Source organism: Adiantum capillus-veneris, chromosome 11, assembly GCF_014529385.1.
Source record: "Adiantum capillus-veneris isolate H3 chromosome 11, ASM1452938v2, whole genome shotgun sequence".
NCBI lineage: Eukaryota > Viridiplantae > Streptophyta > Polypodiopsida > Polypodiales > Pteridaceae > Adiantum > Adiantum capillus-veneris.
The window spans coordinates 76,564,207-76,572,924 of record NC_140941.1 but is presented as its reverse complement, the minus strand read 5'-3'; positions in this window follow the sequence as shown (position 1 = coordinate 76,572,924).

The following is an 8,718-nucleotide window of genomic DNA, read 5'->3' as shown; positions in this document are numbered from 1 at the left end:
GGGGGGGGGGGGGAGGACATGATTTTTTTTCTTTTTTTCTTTGATTTTTGAAAGTCAGCTATCAACATTATTAAAAACAGATGTCTATGCATTAAATTCCTCTCTTGGCTTTGGAGGTGCTAAGGCAGGCCCACCCATAATGTAGCCTAGTGTTTTGTGAACTACTGGTATGCTTTGCCTAAATTGTCCTTATGAAAGTGTCTGAGGCATCTAATTGCATGACCCCTAAGTTCAAATGGAAATTTTGCAAACTTTATTCATAAAACCTTTGATGACATGGTCCAAATAGAGCTAGCTGCTATTAAAGCTTTTGCAAACAATAAAACTACCTTCCAACAAATAAAGGGTCACATTTTGAGATAAGCTTAAGTCTCGCTTTTCTTTCCTAATTACCACCTTGAAAATAGGCCTTTGGTTGTGTGTTGAAATGCTTACATCAGCTTCTAGATAGTTGTTGGGACAAACAATTTAAAGTGTAGAGTCTATAGACATATGAGTCCTTTGTAGACAATGGAATACACCAACACTCTTACATGGTCACAGCATTGTCATAAGCATGTAACTCCTACCCTTCCCTTAGGCCATCTTGAGGTAGCTTAACCCTTTCTTAGCCAGCAATAGCTATTTCTACCCATAGAAGATTTTGTGCACATGAAATACTTTTGAGGAGTGGCTTACCAAAAAAGTTTCACTAGACTCCTGCAAACTATAAAACCAACAATGACAAGGTGATGTAAATGCTCAACAAAGAATAGGAAAAATTGTCTCAATTTTCATCTTCAATTAATATATAGAGTATGAACGTGTGTTGACTTGAGAGAGATCAGCTTTGCTACAACCAACCGGTGCATGTTGTATCAACAACTAAAGAATTTCATGGGCATTGGACATTTCAATGCAACTATGATCCCTTTGTACTTATCGTAATTTACATCTCTCACCACAAGAATGGGATCTTTGAGGCCAAGCATCTCCAACACACTGGTTGCTGCTAGCTAAAAACTTTCCCTAGTCTACTCTAGACCTACTCTACAATCCATAGCCAAGTCACGCTTTTGATTTATCTGGTCTTTAATGTCCACATCACTGTTATCTATCTCACATGGGTCCCTAGGTGAGATGATAGCTCTTCTAAGAAATTGAAATCAACCTTTGCAAAATAAACTAAGTGATGCATAACTTTGTAATGAAATCTAACTCACTTGATCATTGGCAACAACTCCTCCCTGACTACCTCAGCCTGCTTTAAGGTGCCTGCCAGAAAACATGCACACATGTTCAATTGAGAGCAAGCCTACTTGCTTCAAGCATGCATTTTTTATTGGACATGAAAAAGCTATGGAAAATCTCAAACAGTCCACTACATGGACTATATGTGTATGATTGAAGTTATTGCAACTGTCAATGTAAGCAATAATCAAAACTAAGTACTCGTGAGAATCAACATGACCAGCCTAGGCTCAAGTGTAGCTCCAAAAGTCTAGCTTTCAACCATCACAAAGGTTGAAACTAGACGAATAGGTGCAGTTAGAAACGTTTCAAAGACACTGTGTAACTAGATATGGTCCAAAAGAAAACAACTCACTAACACGTCATAAACAATCCTCTAACAAGCTAGCACCCCTACAATGAGACAAATTGTGCGCTTTGCCACACGTGTCGGAGGCTGGGAACTTGCCTGTGCACTGTGTGCAAGCTTAGAAAGGTTACAAACACACAACTAGAGAGTCCTGGCAAGCTCAAAGAAACAATGGTGTGTCACTCACCGCTTAATGCTTCCGTTGTGAAGGATCCTATGCTACGAAGAAGAAGGAGCCGTCAATGCCGCTCTCAACTGCCTCGTGCCGCTATGCGCGATCACATACACACACACTCTCTCTCTCTCTCTCTCGTTTCTTCATTGTGGCAGTAGAGAAATCTCTCTCTCTCTATCTCTCGTGCAATCATTTTTTGGCCTAGTAGACATCAGTTCACTCTTTTGATAATAACTTCTTCATTCAAACTCTGATTGGGTGATCTATAGCTTCAATTGAAGATCATGACTCTCTCTATGCATTGATGTAAAGACAAAAAATTTCAAAGTTATGGAAGGCGTTTTTGTAGCATCATTTTTGAAGTAAACAGGTTCAAGAAAGTTGACTCTCATCTCTTATTTTATATACAATGTCTTCCGGCACTCGCAAGGGTTCTTCTTCTTCAACAAGATCCACAACAATTGTGAAAAATGATCCAAACTTTGTTAAGTGTGGATAATCGAGATAGCAACACAACCACTCAACCAACAACATCGAAAACTGGCATACTTGGTATCGTTGCAAGAGATCGTAAATAAACAAGGCGAAGACTTACGTGCACTTGCAATTGGAATGGCACACTAAGGGTATTTGTGGCTGAGAATGAGAATCTCAAGAGGACACTTGAGATGCAAACAACATGTTTGATGCAACTTGAAGAGGAAGTCAAGGAATGTAAACGCTCTCTTCTGAACTTGAATGCTTTGAAAGAGTGCATGAGCAAAGTAGATCATGACTATGTATTGAAAGAGGAGAAATTTGACAACATGAGCCGGGATATATGCAACATGAAAAATGTATACACAAACAGATGATGTATGCGGTAAGAATGTGGTTCCTAATTCCTCACTCATGCATGCTATGGCTCAAACAAAGAATGTTGAGAATGTGGATGTGGAGAAGTTGAAGGAATGGTAGAGATGTTCCAAGAACATTGTTATTTGTGGAATTCCCGAAAAAAATTAGAGACGCGCACCTCCTCCTCTTGCCATTGTTATCAAAGATTTCTTCAAATCCCACTTTGGAATGTCCGCAGTTATGGTCTATGGAGCACATAGAGTGGATAAGCAAGGAGCTCCTCGCTCGGGAGAACGGCCAACTATATACACCATGCCGGATGAGACAAAACAAAAGATTATCCTTGATAATCGTTGGATCTATTTGAGGGATACGAAATTTTTTGTACGTGAAGATTGCACTATTAAGAAACAAAATATGCATTGCAAGATATATGAGGAAAATAATAAGAGAAACAAGGAGATCTCTCACGAAAAAAATGTGCCCAAGGAGGAGGCAAGTCCCTCGAGCAAATAGGGATGTGTGACCTATGAGGCCGAGTTACAATTGAAAATATGCTTTTGAAATTGCAATGGATACCCATGGAATGCGGGGTTTGGCATTGATGAACTAACAAGCAAAGCCAATGTTGTACTTCTTGTTGAAACTTGGGAGCATGATACACAAAGGATTAATGTCTCGGAGGATTACAATGTACATTCATTGATGTGGTCAAAGAATCTCAAGCAACGAAGAGGGCAAGGAGGATTAGCATGTATGGTTAAGAAATGATTAGAAGATTTTGTATCAATTGTGAGAGATGACAAGTACAAATGTTATGTATGGCTGAAAATTATGACACCAAAAAGAGCATCCATTTTTGTAGCCGGTTGCTACATTCCTCATCATGATTTCCCCTTTTATGCTTCCATGGATAGATATCGGTCATTTTTTATTTATTTCAAGGGAGTTGGAGGAAGTTCACTTGTATGATCGTACATCAATGGATGAGAAAGAGCCAGATCATTATGGAAAGCTACTATTACACATGTGTAATAGCACATGTATGATCATTGGCCATGGTGTATCTTTGTGGAGTGGAATCAATGGATTTACATGTAGAAAACATAATGGGGATAGTGTGATTGAATATATGCTACTCTATGAAGCCATCAAGTATCGCATAAAGAGTTTTACATTTGGCCAATGGATCCCAGAATCAAACCATCGGATCTTAAGTATTGAACTTGCATGTGGAGAAGCAACTAAGCATGCTAATCTCAGTCAAAGGGAAGAGAAGTTATCACTATGTATGGATTTCAAATGGGCACACATGTACATTGAAATGGTTGAGCAAAAGTTATGGATAACAAAGCTTCAATATGACACACCATTGGAAACTAAATGGAAAGCTTTCAAGAAAGTTATTTGTTCTTCTACTGAAGAATGCTTTGCCATAAAGCATCTCCATGGTATCAACAAAGATAGATCACGCAAAATGTCAAGATGCTAGAAAGTCCTCGATAAATCTTGATGCAACTATGGACAAAGAAAACTATCAAAGTCATTTGCTTACATACAAGGGATTGATTCAAAACAAGACAAGAAGATGTGGACCAAAGCAACAACTTTTTCAAGTCCAAGAAAAGGCACGTGCATATGGAAGATTTTGGAAAAAATTGAGAGGTAGGCGGGTTGAGATTTGGTAACTTGAGTCTTGTGGATATGTACACACATTGTAGGCAGTTATACGAGGAACCAAATGCTAAAAAAATTGTCATTTTATGGTTCACTCCCATGTATGCCCTCGTTTTTTACTATTGAGGATGTATGTGGTGGGCTTGAAAAGTTGGCTACCTGCAAAGTGGGAGAAGGTATCAAGCCGGAGATGATCAAATGGACAAGAGATTTTACCCATGAGTGGATGTGTGCTATGTTCAACCTTGCACTTCAACATGGTATGCCTTATGATTGGAGTACTAATTGGGTTAAGCCTTTGCATAAAGGAGGGGATGTAAAGAATGTAAACAACTACCGCACTATAATGATTGGGGTCTCTTATGACAAAGTTGTTTATGTGCATAATGGAGATGAATTGAGTGATTGGGCCAAATAGAATTACAAGAGTATAAAAGAACAAGCGGGGTTTTGTCAATACCATAGCACCATTGATCATCTTGTCACTCTTCGTGTTCTCATGGAAGAAAATAGGTTGAAAGGCAAGCGATTGTATTGTTGTTTTTTGGACTTTAAGAAATCCTTTGATATGAATCCACGTAGCAATTTGTGGAGAAGAATGGACGAACTCCAAGTGCCAAGTGAGTTTATGCTTGCTGTTATTCAAATCTATGAGAAGGTGATGTGTCAATTGTGCATGGGAAGAGGAATTTCAAAAAAAATTGTAAGCACTATTGGGATTAAACAGGGCTGTCTGTTGTCACCAACTCTCTTTGGTCTATGCATCGATCAATCGAAACAAATCGTAATTGACTTTTTGCAAGACGAAGACATTGAAGAGGTCACTATTTGCAATATGGTAATCATTTTTTTGTTGTATGCAGATGATGTAGTGCTTCTAGCACACACTTTAGAAGATCCACAAAAGCTTATGGTTGCCCTTGAGAGCTTTTGCTTGCATAGTGGGCTGATTGTGAATGAATCCAAAACAAAGGTTATGCTTGTGAAAACCAACTATAAGGAGAAGCCATGTATTGTGTACAACAATGAGACACTTAAAGTTGTTGAGACCTTTAAGTACCTTGGCCTTGAGGTTTCGTCCAATCACAAGTGGCATGAATGTGCTATGCGTCGTTTGGAAGCCGGAGAGAGAGAGAGCATATTATACATTTGAGAACATGTGTAATGCGCAGGGATTTCATTCACATCTTCACGTGAAGTGAAAAGTGGTAATAACTCATGTTATTAACACTCCATGAGACTGTTAATAATAACATCAAATTCACAAGCACCTCCTAAAACCGTCCCTTCTTGTTAGCCCGACGGGCATTCTGTCTAGCTCGGTGGGGCCCAGCGGGCAAGCTTTCATGCCCGGTGGGCTCGGCTATATCCTTCTTTTGCTCCCTATTTTTGGAGGTGGATATATAAACAATGTCCCATCCTTGCATCCGTCCATTTTGACACACTTGTTGGATTATGAAGCTTCCAATAAAGGGAAGTGCAAGGCCGTCGGTGGTAAGGGGCATGGCCTAAGTGTTGGGGTTAAGGCCTATGTGCCTTGACCGGTCGCCCAGGTCATGGGGGCCCGCCCACTGTTACCCTATACATATAGTGGGTATACTGTACAGGGGGAGCTGCCACTTCACAGTCTCCCCACCCACATCGTGTGTGTCTCCTTATCTCTCTCTCACTCTCCGTCTGTGTTGCTCCCCGATCCCCTTCAATTGGTATCAGAGCTATGGTGACCGCGGAGAGCACGACGGCTTTGAGAGCTTCGAGGCGATAGCTCGCTCGCTCTCAACGGTAGAGAGATTAAGAAAGCTTGGAAGCTTTGTGAGGATGCAATGGGAGCTTGTGAGCTCAGTTGAGAGTGATGTATGCTCTTGTGGAAGCTCAGAAAGGAGTGTGGAAGATTGTGTGTAAGGTGCTGCCCTAAAACTGTGTGCGTAACAGCACAGTTTTCAGATTCATTTTTCTCCTTGTAGAATGCAGATCTGAGAATTCTTTCAGAATTTGGCCATCCGTTTCGACGTGGTCTACAACTTTGCAGAAGAAACTTTTTGCAAATTCCTCACCGTTTTGCTGATATTCAGCTCAGACTGACTGTATACAGAAATTTCAGATTTTCTGTTGTTGCATTGTGTGCGAGTTTGATGCACTTTTGGAAGCACGGGAGATGCTTGAAGTTGAGTGCATAAATTCTGAGCTGAAGATGCAATTGCAGCTTGTGTTAAGCTTGTGGTTTGAGGGTTTTTTGGTAGACTTGGGCAACGAAGTACGGAGGCGTTTACACACCACCGAAGCGGTCTCTTGAGAGACGCAGGTTTTTGGAGCACACAGGTGGAGCTTCTTTCACTGGTTTTCACAGGATACTTTGGCAGCGATTTTGTGCTTGGATTCATGGTCTTTGTGGATGGTTTGCATATGGTTATGGCACATGGTTGATGCCCATTATATATGCATTTTGGCGAGCACTTTCAAGTGCCGGTAAGCTCTCTTGAGAGCATTGTTTTCGCATTGATCAAGTTTCCGGATTGCAAATCTTTTGGCATTTGCTTATGCGCAGTCACTCCGTTGATGTACGTTGAGTGCGGATTGCCATTGTATGTGAAAATGTGGAGCCATTTTAGCATTTCTACTCATTGGCATTGAGTAGTGTTATGGTTTATGGTAGAGATTGTACTTGAGTTTTTGCTTAGTTTTCAGGGGAAATTCTGTCGGATTTTTCCCAGATTCTTGCCATAGTTTGTGATCGAGTGTTTACTCTCACTTTGACAGGTTTTGTCACTTTGGACACAGTTTTGTGTTTTTGTATCCACTCTCGCAAGAGTGAGGAGTTGTGTATCTTTCTTTGCTTGAGACAATGGTTTGCTCTCAGGTGGGAGAGTCTTGTGATCTCGAGCATTGTTTGTAATAGTTTTGCAGAGCTTATGCATGTATATTGAGTGTAGTTTGATGCGCATTGATTGCTCATTGTATTGATCTTGCAGGACAATGGTTATTTTGTGTTGATAACCATTGTGCGTCGAAACTCTGGCGAAATTTTCCCTGGAGTTTTATGCATATCATTTATGCGATCTAGGTAGAGATTGCAGGTTGCACTCAGCATTTGCGTGCGGTGTTCTCTGCAGGTGGGAGATTTGTGCGTGTGTATGCATCGATACCGCACAATGTGGGCTTGGTGATGAGCTCACAGATTGCAGTGTGATACTAGAGCATGCGAGGCTTGTATTGACATTGCGGGAGCTCTATTTTGGAGTGTGTCTCACAGGTTTTACATTGTGTTTCTGGCCATATTTGTAGACAATTTCCAGGTGTTGTTGGTGAGGTGGTTTTGCTTTCTAGTTTGCTACATTGTGCTCATGGCAGAGACAGGTGATCGATCAGATTGTGACCTCTCACAGATGCGCGTGTTTGATGGGTCAGACTTTGCGGCATGGAGAGAGTGTATGCTTGATGCATTGACACAGCGAGGGTTGCATCGACCATTGAGTGGTGATGCAGGTAGACCTTCAAACATGTCTGACGATCAGTGGCAGGAGCTAGAGGAGATGGCACTATCTACGCTCTCTTTGCACCTTGCGGAATCTGTATATGCTCTTGTTATGTATGAGACTACTTCGAGAGCACTTTGGCGCAGATTACATGATATGTATGATAGATCTAAGTCATCACGGACTCGTGTGAGACATGTACATTCACGAGCACGTCGACAAGTGACATGTTGGTATTGTGGTCATTCTGGACACGTTAGACGACGCTGTTTTCGTCATATGCGACATCGTAGGAGACATGACAGTCTCAGAGATGTATGTAGTGCTGCCATGGACTCAGTTGCTTTGACAGTTGAGGCACATGTAGTGTTGGAGTATACTAGTGACGGGGATGTCACTTTTACCTCGAGCTATGCACGAGATGCTATACATGTGGATAGTGCACTCCCTTCGCAGTGGTTGCTAGACACAGATGCTATGTTTCATGTCACGCCGCATCGTGCATGGTTTTGTAGCTATTCTAGCGGGATGCTTGGCAGTGTACGTTTGACTGATGGATCGGTGCATGCGATAGCAGGTGCAGGAGATGTGAGACTGTCATTATCGAGTGGTGCATCTTACTTGCTACGACATGTGCGCTATGTACCAGATTTGACAGTGAGTTTGATCTCGATTGGTCAGCTTAGAGATTGTGGATGTCAGATTTCGCTACGAGAGCAAGATTTTGTGATGCATTTGGGTTCGCTAGTGATTGCGAGAGGTGCCAGGAGTGGTACAGGTTACCCATTGCATGTGGATCACGGGAGAGACGGTGTTGTCTTTGTGATCATGCAGCCAGGTAGACAGCGAGAGAGCAGGCGAGTCTCTTTTGCTTGTGGGTTGCAGGATGCTTTGCATGGAGTGTAGAGCAGTGACCTTGTTATGCAGGTTGCGTCTACGGATGCACAGGTAGAGCGGGACAGCTCTAGTGAGTCACA